Genomic DNA, 18319 nt, shown 5'->3' on the forward strand with positions numbered 1-18319 from the left:
GGGGAGAGGTTGGCAGTCGTCCATGAAAAAGACAGCTGGCAGCGACATCCTTCACAAACCTGGCGACGCAAGCGGCATGATGGAAGCAACCTCCAGAGACATGGAGAGAGGGAGAGAGGAAGAAGGAAAGAGATGAGGGGGTTTGGAGGAGGGGGGTTGTGGTGGTAGATAACGTGACTTTAGTCTCCAGACTCCTGTGCTAATTAACACAGTTCCACATACAAGGCCCCCTGCCTGCCTCGCAGCCTGGCCCCGGTCTTCAGAGCCGACACAGAGGGGCCGAGAGAGACGGGAAAATGTGTATGTGTGTGTGTGTCTATGTGTGTGTGTGTGTGTGTGTGTGTGAGGAAGGAATGGGGGAGTATGAAGGATGAAAAGGGATGAAAGGTGAGGCAAGGTCTGGTGGCCTTGTCTGAAGGTGAGTCGGCTCCCCCGCCAGCCTGCAGCCTGGTTCCTCTGGCGGAAAGCAGGAGGGGGGGGGGTGGGTAGAAGACGAATGAGTTCAGTGCAGGGATGCTGATCAACACCCGAGTCGCTCACCGGCCATCTCACTATTTTGCTCAACTCGTCCAGAGGGAGGGAGGAAGTGAGAGAGAGAGACAGAGAGATAGGAGAGGAGGCCAATGAGCCGGCACCGGTCCAGTCACAACACCACAGACACAAATCCTGGTTCTGTACCATTAGCTCCAGACTGTCATAAATCAGACAAAGCCAGCCGGCAGGACGGAGGGAGAAGGCCAAACAGAGAAGTCAAAAAGCCACAGCCACACAGCACTGATTGGACAGCAAGGGGGGAAACAAACAGCAACCTCTGAACAGAGGAAGTATTTATAACAACACAAGACAAGCTCCAAACACATAATGGAAGAGTTGGACAGAGTAGGGCTAGATATTGAATCTCAATACTTATCACCAAAATCTTTCCATAGCACTCAGTGTTGATACTGAAAGTTGGCACTGAATGCTTGGTCAAATTTTTAGCCTTGTTTATTAATTCAAATATTTGCTAAGTTATATCAGAAAACTAAACAGAAACATATTTTGGACGGCATTTTGTGCTGTTATGCAATAGTTATAAGATAAAGGAACGAAATGCAACGAAAGCCACCAGCAGACCCCAAGCATGTGCATTGCAATCAGTTTAACTTTAAAAGCATAGACCACCAGGGCAGCTGCAAACTTTGCTATTTTAGTTTGGCTAATTTGGCTGATTGTGTTGAGACAAAAACACTGATGCACTGAGAAGTTTTGCATATTTAGTTAAATGAAAAGAAGTTTTATAAAACAGGTGCGCTCTCATATCAGTACCAACACTAAAGTAATATATTGGCACCACTGTTAACAAATTTAATACAATGTACTCAGTTTTAGTGCAGAGTAAAACATGCTTTTTAAAAGCTACTTCACACAAATTTTGATTGTAGCCTAGAGTCTCTGCATTTGCATCTCATAAAAGGCAGCATTAACATACACATGATCCAGATTGTCCGGGCGCTAGTAGACTAGACATTTAGTCATTAGGATTTTGTCATTGTAAATTGTGATGCTCGATTAGAACATGTGGGTTAGCATTTCCATTTGGTAATACCATTACTGGAGCAAAAGCTTCATTAGCATTACTGCATGTAATAACCTCGACAAGGGATTTCCTAACCCAGATTTCAACCACACCCAACACAGGCATGCTACTTTGGCATGCGCCCTACTGGCAGATAAACAACACATCTGCCTCCCTGCTCTCAAAGTTGTACATGTATATTGTATGAACCACTGGAGAAAAGACAGTTGTTATTTGTATGTGTGTGTGCGTGTGTGTGTGTGTAGGAGTGTACGTATAGTGTATGAGCACAAAAATTTGATTCCATGTAAGACAGTGTGTAGAAAGCTAGGCTCCATATTGGCAGAAACTGGCAGCAGAGCAAGTCTTGGTCTTGCAGCAAGCTCTGGTGAGCCTGTGCCAATCCAACCTCACACAGCAGTACGCCACGGGGGGCTGAACACTTCTACACTGCGATCCAATTAATTTCATCTCCGCACGCCACACATTTTCGACATGCTAGGAGCGTAAGGAGAGGAAGTGGAGGTTTGAATGGGGTGGAGGTGAGCGGTGAGGCAACAGGGAATAACTGAGAAAAAGGAAGTGGAAGAATGGGCCAGGGTTGGAGAATCTTAGAATTCCCTGTATCTAGCATTCGAGTTTCAGCACAGGGAGAAGAAAATGCAATTACACGTGCCCTCTCAGCCTTTTCAGGCAAGTGTGGTGTGTAGAAATGAGGGTGTAGTGGTGGGGTTTTTGCCCTGTGGCGGCCAGCACTTCCATACTCTATGCTAATAGACGCTTGTTCTGCATTCTAACAGGCATTTGGTGGCACAGTTCTGAGTGGGGAGCAGCCGAGGGTGAGTGCAGAGCATCAGCAATGTAAGAGGAGGGGCGGGTCTGTTGCCTCGTGTCTCTGGAGATAGTAGGAATAATGAAAAACTCTGCTGGGACTTCAAAGCAAACGGCTGGTCATTTCCTGTGGTGATGGCTGATACCAGCCTACATGTTCAGGCAACAAGCACGCACACACTTAGTCACACATTCCTGCCAGCAAAACTCTGGCCAATGAACACCACTCCCTTTGATGGTATAGCGGAGCCAAGAAGAAGGAGAAACAAGTCTTTGGACGTGGAATAGATTTGAAAAGCCTTTGTGTGTCACTGGCGGAACCATCTAAGTGCTTTAGCCAGGACAACACTTACGCAATGTTGCTGTAATGACAGAAAGCAGCTGGTCAAGTTAACTGTTTTTTTAAAAACTTTTTACAGAGTTCAGAGTTCAACCAGCAACATGTGACAGCAAACCCAAAAGCATCATAACAGAACAGATAGTTGTCATAGAGCAATTAAACATGAATATACATTCTCATTTTCAGTTATTCCTGCATGTTTGGAGCAACGGATATTTCCTTGGCAGACATTTTGACATGTGATAGCAAGAAAAGCTCACTGTCATTTGTCATTAATAACATTAATAATAGCTCATATTCATTTAAGTGTTCCAGTATCGGATCTGTGAATTGTAGCTCACTGGACTGGCTTACTGGGACACTTCAATCTTTTATATTATTAGTTACGACTGTACTTTTCCTGCTATGACAAGTCAAATGTCTGCCATGAAAAAAGGTTCAACATTTCATTTGATATAAATGAACCACTTTTCCTGATTTCTATCAACAACATTATTGTTGAGTCTCACAATGAAAGGCCATTTTTTTCAATTCAGTAGATTTACTTAAAATTGTCAAGCTCATTCCTCGTTGCTCTTTCTTTGAAGAATGAACATCTAATTTTAGCGTTTTTACTGGCTTTAAAACATTATTCTAAACAGGTATCTGTCTCATTACAGAACAGTTGTTGGGAATGGCATATCCAGTATTGTCATCCTCCTCCAAGGTTTCAGTTAATTATTTCATTTTTCACTTGGGCTCTTAAGATGATTATTTGTCAAAACTAAGACAGAATGCAAAAAAAAAGCCTCAAGTGTGCAAAAAAAAAAAGATTAGGCAGCTCAGATGTGGTGAAATGTTCCACCAATACTGATGGAAATGCATATTTGTTGCCCATCTGTGGGTCAACACAGCCCCACATGTACAAGCGAGTAAAAGCAACACAATCTGAGTGGTAATCTATGAAGGACGAAGGAAGGGCTGCTTGGCCGGCACATTGTGCAAACATAAACAAGCCAGCAGTGGCCGTTTCTGGCTGATCCCACTCTTATCATATCATCTAGTCCCGATATGAAAGCCAGACTGCCCTGGATGCTTTTTGTGATTATATGTATTTGTGTGAGTAGGCACCCAGATGCATTTTTATGTATGTCTCTGTGTGTTATGCACAAGTAAAAATCACCAGTCAGTGAGACTCGAGTGAACAAAAACACACATCTGGTTCCATTCAGGATGCCTAGAATTCTTTGCCTGCTTGGTTCAGATTACTTCCCGAGCCCCCATGCTGCCTGCGCAGAAGAGCAGATAAACTATGCCGCTCAACACAATGCCTTCCCTATTCAGCTCACAACTGGAAGGGTGTAGGTTGACAAAGGATAGAGGTGAAGTTGAGTTTGCAGTCAGGTTCTGGGTGTCAACAGGCGTAATGTAGGAGACTCCTGAGTTGCCAGGTATTTATATAATTTATTGCTTCTCACCCATTCCAGACCCCTCCTTACAGTATGTCGAGCTGGAGTGGGTCCTAAGGGAAGGGCACGTTAAAGGTTCTGCCAGACAGAACAGCACCTTAATATGCTCCTAAACCCTCCAATTGAAATCCGGTGGGGAAAGCCCCAGCAGTAGAGGGTCAGCTCTGTAGAGATCAAGACCAGAGAGAAATGTACAAGGTCAGGAGACTGAGAACCTTGAGAGCATTGGTTAAGGATGTATGGCAGCATAAGCAGGCCTAGACCACGTGAGATGAGACCCAGAGAGCCGATACTTTTTCCTTTGTTCACAGTCAGAAATCCAACTTAAGTAAACCCTGATTATTGTTTTGTTGTCCGAGCCCCTATGCACAGCTATGAAGAGCATGCTTCCTATTCAGAAATGAAACATCTATACACCTTGGGATCAGTTTGCTCTACACACAAATCTAGCTACAATTCCTGGACATCAACTTTTCTTTACATTTCAGAAGCCCCCCCACCCACCACCACTACCCCACTCTCTTATCTCCTAGGTTTGACAGAGTGATGTCTTCAGCCAAAATCACCTCGTCTACTCCGGTTCCCCAGGAGATGGAGTGCCAGTGATGTAGACGATTCAATCAGTGAGAAGTGAAAGAGCAGATCACAGACAATACGCCGCGGCCCCATTACCCCCGGTCCTCGGTTACCGCTAGCGACGCTTAGCTCGGGCCCCCACCTAATGGGCCATAATATCATTTTACGCCATGTTCCAGCTCTTTATGCTAGCTCTAAACATAACTCTGTCGCCAAGGCACAATAAAAACAGATATATTTCTTTATTACTCCTCACGAAGCATATCACCAGATCTGAGCACCCCTGCAAAGGAAAGTAATATCTGCAGGAACCCGCTCTTTTCCTTGGCTCATTTAGAGCAGACACACAGTTGTTATTACATTGAGCTGCACTCTGCCAGCCTCACCTCCCCATGCCATTCACTCAGAGGGTAATGGATGTTTTATTATAATCAAATGAATACAATATCTTCACCATAAATAGCCTACTTAAAAAGCCATTTTCTCTGCTTTGCAATATGTTTGAATGTCCATCACGCCTCAAGCAACGAGGTGCCACATGTTTAATTCAAAGCAGATGCAATTTGACTGTTATGTGCTACTGTATAGGTGAAAACAGTGACTTGTGTACCCTTTACTCAACCTCACGTCCTCAAGCTGCCCCCTTCCATTCACCCAATAATCGCACGCTACATTTTCTTGCATAAAGTCATCCAAGTCTCCAGCAGGTTCATTACTTTGCATGATAGCAGGAAGAGCCCGTTCACTTTTTTTCATCTCATGGGGCAAATGCTGTGCTTGTAAGTTTTGAGCCAGATGAACAGAATTTCACTCCAGCGAGGGCAAGTTATTATCCACAACTAGGAATCATCCCCTACGCAGGGTATACGGTGCCATTGTCCTCTACCCTATATATTATCTGGTCAGCCCAGCCCATTTACACTATGGGGATCTGACAACAGATGAGCGAACACTCGGGCATAAACGTGTGTGTGCGTGTGTGTGGCAAGACAGAGCAGGAGGGGAATTGGGGAATCCAATCTCTCACACAGAGGAGCAGAGACAGGCGGGCAGATACGCTCCAGGCCCAGAATAACCCCAACGGTATCCATGAATGAAATGACAGGATTACAGGGGTATTAGAAAACCTGCTGAGATGGTTGATAATGCTGTTTATGGTTGGGCGTCACACCGCTTGCAGGGAAAAAGTCAAACTGTTTGACTAATGAAAGTATGGACAAGCTCGTCACGCAGTCACCGAGCACAAAATTCAGGGCCAGGGGTCTTCTTCTCTGTTTACAGTAATGGCTCGGTGTTGGCTACTTGATGGACATTAATGCAAATAAAAGATTCATGTCTTTGGCATTATTGTGGCTGAATCTCTCAAAAAATGGGGATAGTAAACATAAGCCCCACAATCCTGGTTAAGAATGGGATTATTGTTGTGTCAACAACCCCCATAGATAATAGTAATTACTGCCCTTCCTGCAGCGCCATCAGACTGAGGCAACTTCCCTAGCTGACAGCTTGGTCCTAATTACCAAGAACCACCAATTACTGGCTCCATTTCATTATTTATATCGCTCAGCACACCCAAATAAAAGAGACTTCAGTGACTCTGAGCAGTCACATCTCTGGCAGCTGCAGAGGAGCATCCAGAGGGCCTGCTGAATCATTCTCTCATAGGTTTTTTTTTTTCCTGACAACATCTAGTCAGCATGCAAACACAACATTATTAGGGCAAAGAAAAGTGAGTTAAATAGGAAAATAAAGCCAATAGGGGGCTGCCTTTACGTCCTCTTTGCCAGACGCAGTAATTTAGGTAACAAGGAAGTGCATTATCATCTCTTCTTTTCCCCACTTGCTCTTGCTTGTTTATTTACCAACAGAGATGCAGAATCAGTTCTAAAACATCCGCCCTGGAGCCTTTTAACTTCTAAAACAGTTTACATGTTGTATCTACATTCATATTTCATTTATTCCACTGTGAGATCTACTGTATGTTAGAATAATTGACTCCTCTGCTGCCATGTAAAAGATGCTTCCAAAAATAATTTAAAAAAAAAAAAAAAAAAAAAAAAAGCATAATTCTTTATCTAGTGAGTGGTGAGTGTATTCAACCATCCACACACACACACTGACTTTCGCAGATGTTTCCCATCACCCTCTGCTGCCAAGCGGCGTCCAGTGATGGCTGAGAGGAGGGGAGCGTGGGCTCGGGGTGGGGGTGTGAAATTCTGCTATTCCTGCTCCAGTGAATCCTGCAGAAACTTGGCAGATCATTGTAGAGATTTGTATGTCTGTGGATTTGACATGAAACTGTATGAGAGGCTCGTCTGGAGTCTGTCTCTCAACGTGCCTCCCCTTAAAGTGGGCCTGACTGTTTAGCTTATGTTCCCATAAAATCTGACGGCTACATTTTTCAGGCCCCAAGGGTGCAGATGGGTGATTAACTCTGCAGACAGGTCTTATACCATCATCTGAAAGATAACCATTACAACACTTTGTTGCCTCAGAAAAGTATGCCTCTAAATAACGTAAAGCACATAATCCTGAAACAGGGAAACGAAACAAAAGCAGCTGCATCATCTATACAGATTTCTGCAATCTTACACCTTGTGATTAGTCTTTCTATATTGATGATTCACTGCAAATTCAATGCATCACATAACCAGCTCAAACAACAGCTCATGCTCAGCAAGCTATAAAACATGTAAAGCTATCACTTTCTAAAAAGACCAACCGTCTCAAAAAAAAAAAAAAACGTTTATGAGTATGTGCAAAAAGGAATCTACTGTGGCGATCCAAAGCGCTTAGCATTTAGATGACAGTTGTGCAGGGCAGGCCTTGTTTGCAGGGGCTGGAGTGGAGCAGTATATGTGGCCTGGAGGCCGGATCTGTTCCAACTGTGCCCTGGCAAGAAAACGCTCGGCCCAGTCAGCCTCGACAGCTTGGATATTCACAGGGGGCGATGGAAAACTGGAGGGTTGCAGTATCTTGTTGGAGTTGGGGGAGCTCGGAGGAAAGGAAGGGGTGATGAGTCAGGAACAAGGTGTTTTTGTATTATTTTGGTACCGCAAGGACGTGGCATTTGCCGTGTTCCATGAGCCAAATGTAGGCTGCTGATGAAGCCTCGTGTCTGTGTTGGCCTGCGGTGATTGGGTTTATCAGCTGGCAGTTAGGTCTGGGGGGGGGGCAGCAGCATTTTTAACTACTTTTACACGTTCTGAAGGTGTTAGTTTATGCCGGCACTGCAGTACCTTGCTTTGGTAATGATGAATATTTAAAGCCCGGAGTTGAATTATACATTTATCACCGTAGAGAAAAATAAAGAGAAAAGACTGGTTATAAGGAAAAAGAAACACATACAGCAGGACCATGAGGTTTTTCAGTGCAACATCTACATTTGTTCCTACTATGACCTAACCATAGCAGTGGGCTTTAGATTACATGACACTTTGTCATTTGACAAACCATTGTGACAATCTCAGAGTTTCCATAGATCACAGACATTTAAAGTTAGGATCATCACTTTGATTTAGTGTGACAAATGAATTATTCACTCTCATCCCTGGGGATGCATAATTAAATTCTGAGTGATCTTGAATATCATACAAAGGACTTTTGATGTTGGACAGCTTTCTCCTCACTTGATTAATCTGTATCAACTTCATAAGTGCCATAGTAAGGTCATCAGCTATATTGTAAATAAATGTGGAGCTCTTTTCAAAAACAATATTTTGTATGGTCTTTCTCTTTGAAATATCATGTGTCAACGGTATTACGATCCATTAAATGGTCTTATTTGCCTATTTTTGCTCAAAGAAGCACATTTAAAAGGGTAAACTAAAGGAGTATCTCACAAGAATAAGAGTGCAGAACTATATAGTTGACTGCATTGATTAATTTTCAAAGTATCTAAAAGTGACGCAACAGATAAAAAGGTCAGTGTCGCACAAGGGAAAAGAAAACTACAGGCCCCACCCTCACCACAGCGAAAAAAGACAACAAAAAACATGAGATTTGTTTGCTCCTGTGCATCCTAATTCATTCATCGCAAGTACCTCTTTGCTCCGGGTTGTGCCAAGGCAGAGCCTCATGGGATAAATGATTGACACCTCCTAATCCTCATGGATACCAAAAAGCATGTCATTACCATGACATTACACTATCTTCTGGGATGTGAGACGAAGCGTGGCAACAAAACAAAACTCCAAAAATAAGAAATGTGGATTTTTAATGTGTTCTGTTTTGGGTCACAACAGTAGCTTAAGTATTTTGAGTAACCGCATCTCTCCACCCAAGTTCTATTAATTCAGTACCGCCAGAACAACCACCTGGGGTAGGCCACATTTTAAATGAGCCATATTGCGGGCAGGCTGGCAGGCATGCAGCACTGGAGGGAATGTGATAGAAAGTGGAGCACAAGAGTTATGACCTAAGCAAACAGCTGATTATGGAGAAGATAACTGAGAAAAGGAGTCATCTGTCAAACTAAGCCCTCCACAGATGGACGAGCGTGGAACACTAAGAAACCAGCACGTCCCGAGGCTTTGTGGCAGCTTTAGGCTTTAAAGTACACCACAGAAGCAGTTTAGGAAGAAGCCATATATCATGTGCAATTACACGTTAATATTCCTCACCTTTTCATTCATCTAATTGACAGGGTGACTCGTTGTAAGTGTAGTTTTTCCACTTCTGAGTGAAGTATGACAGAAGAAGCTTTTACAGCTGCCTATATAAGACTATTATAGCAGCGGTTAATTGCTGGGGATCTTCATTTAATGAGTATCAGAGCAGATTTAATGACTTGCGGCCCTTAATAAACAAGCGTAGAAACCTACTGGTGTGCAAATAAAGTTTTGACAGAATATAACTTACTAACTTGGCCAAGACTTGACTTATAATTGGACCATTGTTTCCTGACACACAAACACGAAGTGTTGACCATTTTACTAGCCAGCAATGTTCCACTTCTCTAAGCACTTCTCTAAGCACAATAACGGAAAGTGTTTTCACTGGTGTGCTGTGGCACTTGGGGGCTGAAACGTGTGTGTGTGTGTCTCTCAGGTGAGACGGTCAACTATCTGCTGGGTAGCAGAACTACTGCCTAACTCCCTTCCCTCTGCTCTGTACACCCTATCAGCTCAGTCCTTTCCCCAGAGCTCACTATCGCCCCGCCACCTCTACTCTTGTACTGACAGCCAAACAATGGGAGCCAGAACTGCCTTAACGAGTAGAAAGTGGAGGCTCGACTAATTAGAGGAACCCCCACCCCCTTGCCTCCAACCCCTCCTGTTAAATCAGAACAGTGTGATACAGCTTGGCCAAGGATAGGAACGTTGGGTCCATCATGAGAGAAACAGGGGCTGAAAGTTGTTTTTTTTTTTTGTTTTTTTTTTTCTGGCTGCTGGCCCATTGGGGACCGTGGTAATTGCCCGAATCCCACTGTGGCAAGTGAAGAGAAAGAGTGTGAGGGTGGCACAAGCCAAGGAAAGTGAGAAAATGCTGGGAGTAAGTGTGAGAATTAAAGTCTAGCAATAGAAAAAAAAAATACAGATAGGGAAAGAGGAGACAGATAGAAGCTGAGAAAATAAGGCACAAAAGATAAAATGTTTATAAGACAAAACACGGAACGACATGCAGGACAGGTGATGAAAAAAAAAAAAAAAAGTGGGATCCTGAGGACTCGTTGTTGCGTGAAAATAATACAAGAAGAAAGAAAGCTGGAACAAAATATTGGGAGTGTAAGTGAAAATAGAATGACCTCGGGTGCTACTCACTAGGAAGAGGCAGACAGGGGTGCAGTGAGCGTCTTGGCTGTTGGAGTGGAACAGAGCAGGGTGCAGCAGTGGCTGCACAGTGGGCCCTCACTGGACACTTCAATCACAGGCAGCCAGAGCCCCGGGCAAACTTGGCCAATTAGCCGCACACTGCCGCTGACCCCGAGCTTCATTAAGGGCCCGGGCTCTGGATAAGAGAAGAGAGGAGAGGGGGAGGAGAGGAGAGGATTAGGGAGAGAGAGAGAGAGAGTAAACCATCAGCACTGGCCAGGTTTGAGAAGACACACACATGCATTTGCACGGATACACACACTAGAGGTGAAGCTCAAGGTTACAGATAAACACAATCAACTGTGAGAGCACCCTTTACCACACATGTACACACTCATACTAGCACCTCCCTGTGGGTTAACACCCACAGCAAAAATGGTGGTGGTGGTGGTGGTGGTGGTGAGTTAGCAGTATAGAGGGCAGAGGGCATAGCTCTCTCTTCTCTCCCACACTTCTGCACTGACAGCAACAGGTGTGGTGGCCAGCAGACACGCAATTACCAGGCTGAGAATCTGCTCTTTGTGACAGAGACAACGGCAGATCAGAGGGAAGATCAGAGCTAGAGGGGGAGAGGAGAGGAGCGAAGTGGGAGGAGAGGTGAGAGACGAGGAGGAAGATACAGACTACTGAAAGTCCCTTGAGGGGAGGAAGAGAGAGAGGGAGAGAGATTTCAAGTCGGCTCTTTTCATCGCAAATCCCTTGTCGGCGGAGCACAGGCGTGCAGAGCAACAACAACAAAAAAAAAAAAAAAAACAGATCAAAAAACCAACACATACAGTAGTTATGACACACCTGTTGTTCCGCAGTATAAACACAAATTTTACCCGCTTTGGTGGTCTGGGGAGTCCTCATATACATGTGTGCGCAACAGTGAGACAAAGGGGATGGTAACTGACAACATCCCATTTCAGTTCAGACTGGGTGGGGCTGTTTGAGGTGCTTTGGGACAGGTTGTGCTCAATGAGCCCTGACAGCGAGATTGTTTGGTATATGCATGTGTGTGTCTGCATTACAAGTGTGTATATCCACACGAGACCTTTGCTTGCATCAGCCTGTGTGTTTCAGAGTGGGGGTCAGAGCTCCTTACCCGCCCTTCCTCATTTTCTCTGCTCTCGCTCTCCCATTACAGGCCTTCGATCAGGCTAAAGTAATGTTTGTGTGCTTTGCCACTAGTGTAGCAATAACTGCTGTCAGAAACCTTGCATGCTTGAGTAGAGAGGTGATACTGGCCCTTTATTTAAAACAAGCCAAGGATAAAAGATCAATGGCCCAATTCAGGCCATGAATTGGAGGGAAAAGTTCACAAATACTGTGGGAGATTATGAAAGGGAGATATATGTGTGGATGGGGGGGGGGAGCAGAGAGCGAAGGGGCATCTAGCTCATCTGGGTGCTAGTGGCTTATTGATCGGTAGAGACACACAGCTCCCAGCCATTCATCACAGGCCACTCAGGCCCTTAGATAACTCCTATGATAGTGCCCTGCTGCTGAGCAGCTGCAACTGGCCACATCCATTATCCTTCAAAGTAAGCCCCCTAGCCTGGGAACGGGCATGGTGGGGCTGTTGTGTGACAGGCTGGAGGGAGGGCTGGAATGGAAATGGAAAAGTCTAGGCCTGTGGTTAGAAGCCTGTGGCTGGTGTATACAAAGGCAGGAGCTGAGGTTGAAGGGCTGGGGTTTTATGAAAAATGGTGCACTGACAGCCAGAACAGAGATGAGAAACTGTCTGTTTGCACCAGTCAGAGGAAAAAATATGATGGCACTATTGTTTCCATTTCTTGGCCAAACACTATTAGCAAAGCTGTTGTACAGCAGATAGCACACAAACCATCCGAGCAACAGGCAGCTCTGAAAACTGCTGAGTGGCTCCGTATGTATTTGTGTGTGTGTGTGTAAAGAGAATTCCCAGATTGGGCAGGTGGGGAGCAGCCATAATGAGGCATGCAGGGACAGAAGAGAGGGAGGGAGGTCGGAGTGCAGGCAAAAAAAAAAAAAGCAGGAAGAAGGCCAAAGAGCGAGGGAGAAAGACAGAGCGAGAGTGATGGAGACAGGCTCAGAGCCAGAGACAAGGCCCCAAAAGAGCAATTACAGGAGCTCCAGAGAAGGTGTGGGCCCAGCCCTTAGGCATAGTTTCAAACAGCACAAAGCCCTGCCAGACAGTGTACTCAGCACACACACATACATACATACACAAGCCTTAATCTAGCATAAATTTGTGACAAGTAAAATACGGACGAAATAGGAGAAGACGATGAGTGAACGTCAGAAGGGGAAGGAAGCAGGCATGACATGGGAGTATTTTTAAACCGGAGGCACCTCAATCTCTCATCCAACGCATCACCATGTTATACTCCCCCACACATTCTCACTGCAACATTCTGTTCTGGTTGAAACCTGTTCCCTTAACAGCATGGCCCGAAACAAAAGCTAAAACTCCAGGGCTGAGGTCAGTGTGCGCAAAACTTTCAAGTCAATTGTCCTCCGTGTGGTGAGTGCTAAACAACATTGAAAAGTCTGGACAGCCTCGCACCATGGTGCCTGTCACGAATACGAGTCCGAAATGGTTTCTGAAGGCAACCGTTTCTGCCCCCCCCCCACCCCACCACACTCATCACTACCACCACCTCCACCACTTAAAGGAGAACGACAGGCTGGAACAGAACAAGCAAGAGTGATAGGAGAGAAAAGAAAGAGAGAGATGTGCAAACAGATAAGGGGGAGGGGAAATTAAATTAAGAGAAAAGTTCTTGCGCACCGGTATGCACCATTGATTTCCTATTCTCTTGGAAACATTTAATGAGCTTAAATAGGAGCCTCGTTTGACACTGCCACAGTGACTCGGAGGAGCCTCCCAGTGAGAGGAAATCGTTCAGCGGCTGTGACGGCTACCAGAGTGGGGGTGGAAGACGGAGAGAAGGTGGTGGAGGAGGAAGAGGAGGAGGGACGGGGAAAGTGAAGGTTTTAATGCCAAAGCAAGAGACATGTGTAAGACAGATGTTGAATTATGCTTGGGAAATGGTCCATGGGTAGCATTACTTGCCTAGTTCTCAATGAAGAGGAAAAAAATGAAGGATGAAGGAGATTACTGCGAGGGAGTCAGACAGTGGAGGAGGCTAAAGGTGGTCTACAGTCTACATCTAGTTATGTAGGTGCTTACCACTCACAGCAGACTCATTATAACACAACAATGTCCAAATTGATTGACAGCTACTGCTCTACTGTGGCACTTCACCTCATTACTTCCTGGATGACCTCCCTATGAGGCATTCAACAGATGCCTATTGCTTGGCAGCCACCTTATTTTTTTCTTACCCTCCCTGCTCCCTTTTCTCCCTCTATCGGCAGGAGAACTATTGTCACTTCAGAGAGCAAAGTCCAGAGGCGCTTCACTGCTCTGTGCCGTTGATGAGGGCCCCACTGGGAACCATCGCCAGCCGCTTTATGAAGCTGTCTGGCAGAGTGAATGGACTCAGTGTCCCGCCACCTTTTGCAGGCAATCATAATAATAAAGTGTGGAGTCAGGCATAGCTGTACAGTGGCATCATTGGGGGGGGGGGGGGGGGGGGGGGGGGTGTTACCCTCACAGACTGCTGGGTGTGGTGGTGAGTGTGGGGGTGTATATGTGAATGTGTTTAGGGCGTGGAAAATAAACTGAATTACTGAGATTATGAACCTCTTACTGACCTAAATCTACTCATATTGCAACTTTTAACAAACTGTTGACATGCCTTAAAATTAAACTAAGAACATCTAAAACTACTAACCAGAATTTCAGCTAAACAATCACTTCACAGTCCAGTCCAGACATCCAGAATCATATTGTGATTAATCAGGACAAACTTATCAGAAATAACTGACACAAAATTTTAAAAAATGTGCTGATGCTTTTTTTTTTTTAAAAAAGGTAAGTTTTTCAATATGATATAGATTACGTAGTGCTGTTATGATCAGTTTGAAGACATACAGTAAAGTAAAAATTCCAAACATGAACTAATTCCTGCTTCTCAAATATAGAATGCCTGTAAATTGAATCAATTTAGTGATCAGACTGAAGATTTCACCTTGATCTGTCAGAGCTTGCAATGGGCATTTATCTCCATTTTCTGACATTTTATAGACTAAACAATTAATTAATAGTAAAAATGTATAAAATAATCATTAGTTGTAAATACAAAAGAGAGTGCACTTTATTATGTTTAGGAGGACTCAACAGTATATTATTGCCCGGTACCAAGCAGACTAAGGCATGAAGACCAGCTGGTAATAACTCTGAGTGTAGACATGTGCTTGTGTGTACAGTATGTAAACATGCTAATACACATGTGCATTCACTGGCGCCAGAATAGGGGGGGACAACAAGACTTTTATCATTATGAGCAAAACTAAATACTTGCAGTAAATGTGCTGCAATAACGGATTAATGCTATAAATAAATTTCAATTAAACACTCTCCAACCAAAATAACATTAATGTGGTTAAAGCATCTGTATTGATTTCTACATGAATGTGGGTGATTCTTACAGTATCTGCTATCCACAGCTGCTTTATACTGCATGAAAAGCTTCTCTTTCAGTTCATTAAATCCCTGCAGCATATAAAGCCAGCAGGACTGATATGTTGATAAAATCCACAGCCTCTGAGAAGTGCCGCGTCAGAGCGCAGTGCTGTTACGCATGTTCGTTCACTTTTTACCTTCATTAAATTGGCTGAAAATGACACCAAGCTCCTGCAGAATAACCACACACAACTCTGCACACATCAGACTAGTCCGTTATAACTCGATATTTTACCTTTTTATGAATGACACGTTGGGTTACCATGGCTCATCAAAGCCTCTTTTTCATCTCATGTTTTATTCTTCAGACACACTGCAGTGCAAACGCAACATTAATTACTAAACTATGTGACCATTTACAAGTTGAGATAGGCTACATTAGAGTTATGGCTGAAATAGCGCCAGTCCGATTATGACTATTATGTAATCCGAACCTGAATGTCCCCCACTTCAAAACTCATTCCGGCACCACTGCGTGCATGTGTAATTGCTGCTGGTGAACAGCTAAACCTAAATACTTCAGGTCCCTGTTTTCAACTTAAACATGTCTGCTGGTTTATAGCAGCTTTGACATTCCACCGGTGTCTGTTTCTTATATCAGCAGGTCAGGAAGGAGTTCCTGACCCTAGTTTCCCCCCAAAGTTTGGCTGAGCTGCTGGATAGCACCACCGCTGAGTACCTATCCAGACAGATGCATACAAAGCAGTGCAGCAGCCAGTGTGGGCGTCTGGCACAACTGGCAGCAGTGTTGAGACCATGTTTCTCTGGGCTTCTATGTGTGACGTGCAGTGGAAGTTGTCCTGAAGAAAACTTTTTTTTTTATGAATCTTGAGCTGAAACAATCATGTGATCCTCTGGTGATTAATTACTGTAAAAGAAAAACAGCCTACCTGAGAGTGTCCCTTCTGTGCAATTCCAGCAGATACACATATGCGTGCACTCCCACACACACATACCAAGTGTAGAAATTGGAAGTAACAACAGCATAAGGACAACAACTTGGGGGAAGGCGTAATGTTTAAGTGCCCTACACCGCTTCCTCCAGTGTCCCCAGCTGTCATTTCCACCATCTTCACTAAACATAGTTCCAGGAAGAAACAATTTTTCTCCAGCAACTGTCTTTGCTCTCTGTAAGAATCCATAGGCCATCATCTATATGACACTATGGACCGTTCTGTAAATCATTTACACTGGCCTATATATAGCCTGTGGAGAAAAGGTCATTATTGAAACAGAAAGCTTTATTTCATAATTGCACTACCATGCCTCTGTCCCCTCAGTGAAATTGGCTCTCCAAAATATATTCTCTCTCACTCGTTTCCATCTCTCTTTATCTCCCTCTCTTGTCTGTTAGAGAGGGTGATTTTGACAGACTGACTGTCTCTCCTGATGCAATAACCACCCACCATTTGTATCTGAGGAGGGTGCATTAACTAGACAGCGTAATCAGCCTGCACAGGAAAGGCAGCAAGCCTCACCAACTGACTGCTTTTTACCACTCTGTGCTATAACAGCTCACCATTAGGCCACAATTAGCACAGCTCACTCAGGGAAAAATAACCTCTCAAAGACCTTTAGCCAACAGAGCGGATGTGAGGAACAAGGAGACTTGTGCCAAAGTCCATTGTTGCACTAGGCACTCAAGAGAGGTAATCTTACTTGATCACACTTGATGGTGAAAGCAATAGGACTTTAAAATGTAAGGTTAAAACAGCGCAATGAGACAAAAGGTTTATCACCAGACACCTCAGACAGTGCATAATTCAACTGAAAAGGCAGCAGGCAAAAAAAAGGAGCAAAAAAACAAAACATCTGAAAGCCCAGCTTTATCATAAGTGTATGCACTTTCTAAAATGGGGAGGTGAGTTTTGTTGAAGTACCCCCCTGGTGAATGTACACTTCAGGTGAATACATTCATCCAGTGGAGGATGCAGTTGCACAAGCCTGCGAAAGCTAAGTTCAGCACACACAAACACATTCCCTCCCTCTGGGCTTTGGAACAATAAAGAGAAATGCGTGTCCCTGTGGTCATTTGTGGCATGCTGGCAGTGGGCAGACACAGATAAGACTTTGGATCGGTGAAGGCTGACACGCTGTGATTATCTCCCGCTGCTGGAATTGACCGTCCATCAATCCAGACGGCCAAGAGGACCGGAGCCGGCCGACTCAATTGTTGCCTGAGACGAGATTTTTATGATTCAATGACCTCAAAAAAATTAGAAAAATGTGTCAAGTGTTTCAAATGTGTTGCTGCACTGGTGCACTTGTGCATTGTCATTCAGATTCACAAATACTCATGAAGAGATGGAAAAGTGCTGCAGTCTCAGAGGTGCAATCGCTAGCACATATGCTCTCACACTAAGTCTTAACACACACACACACACACACACACACACGCACACACTCAACACTGCTACACTCAGACTACCACCTGACATTCCAGGGCTTCCTCTCAAGTCCCAGTCTGCCTTCTTGGCTCTCTGACCACCTTCCCCCTCACCTCATGCTGTGTGTTCTGGACCTGAAACCAAGTCCATGCACCGGACTGAGCCACAGGAGACACAGAGGGGGGAGGCAGTGGAAAGGAAGGAGTGAGGAAATGGAGGGAGAGAAAGAGAGTGTATGTCAAGAAGCACATTCTTTCTGCTGAGCGCCATCTGGAAGTGGAAAGGTAGATAAACAATGACGTGAGCCGCATCCCATCTCTTTCCTAAAGCCTGAAGAGACACACATGCGCCACAATGCATGAGCACCATCGCCACCGATCCTGTGCTGCACGCCAAGCATTGTCAGGGATTGGGTCTTATCAATCGTTGGCCAGATACTGAGCAGAAGCGTGAGGCAAACAAAGAGAAGGGGAGAGAACAAAAATGGAGGGGAGCTGCAGGCGACAATGAGAAACACAAATGAGATGATGGCTGGGAGCCACCGGTCCACGCGGTCCGGACTGACTCCATTTAATCTGGTCAAGTCTGCCCCAAAATCAAAGCACTCTCCTCCAGTGAGCTGACAATGGAAGGAATCAGACAGCCAATCCCACCCAAAAAGGAAGTTACTGTGGAATTGAATGAGGGGATATGGGGGTATGCAGCATTGTGCTAGGCATGCAGACTATTACGGCTGGGGAACTCTGCTTTATTTAAAAAAGTCCATTTGCATTCACTCAGCTTGCAAGAGGAGCTTGGGGGCAACGTTAGC

The 18319-nt window shown here is 44.7% G+C and overlaps 1 protein-coding gene across 2 annotated transcripts in view; it reads right to left on the reverse strand.

The window, feature by feature from the left end:
- Window positions 1-18319, reverse strand: part of plxnb2b (plexin b2b) — a 122332-nt gene that overhangs the window by 84572 nt on the left and 19441 nt on the right. The window contains exon 2 of one of the 2 annotated variants that reach the window (XM_067590301.1): window positions 10516-10702. The exons of the other annotated variant lie outside the window; for it this stretch is intronic. The gene's annotated coding sequence lies outside the window, so the exon portion shown is untranslated. The remainder of the gene's footprint in view (window positions 1-10515; window positions 10703-18319) is intronic. 2 annotated transcript variants of the gene reach the window in all.

Source organism: Thunnus thynnus, chromosome 5, assembly GCF_963924715.1.
Source record: "Thunnus thynnus chromosome 5, fThuThy2.1, whole genome shotgun sequence".
NCBI classification, from domain to species: Eukaryota; Metazoa; Chordata; class Actinopteri; order Scombriformes; family Scombridae; genus Thunnus; species Thunnus thynnus.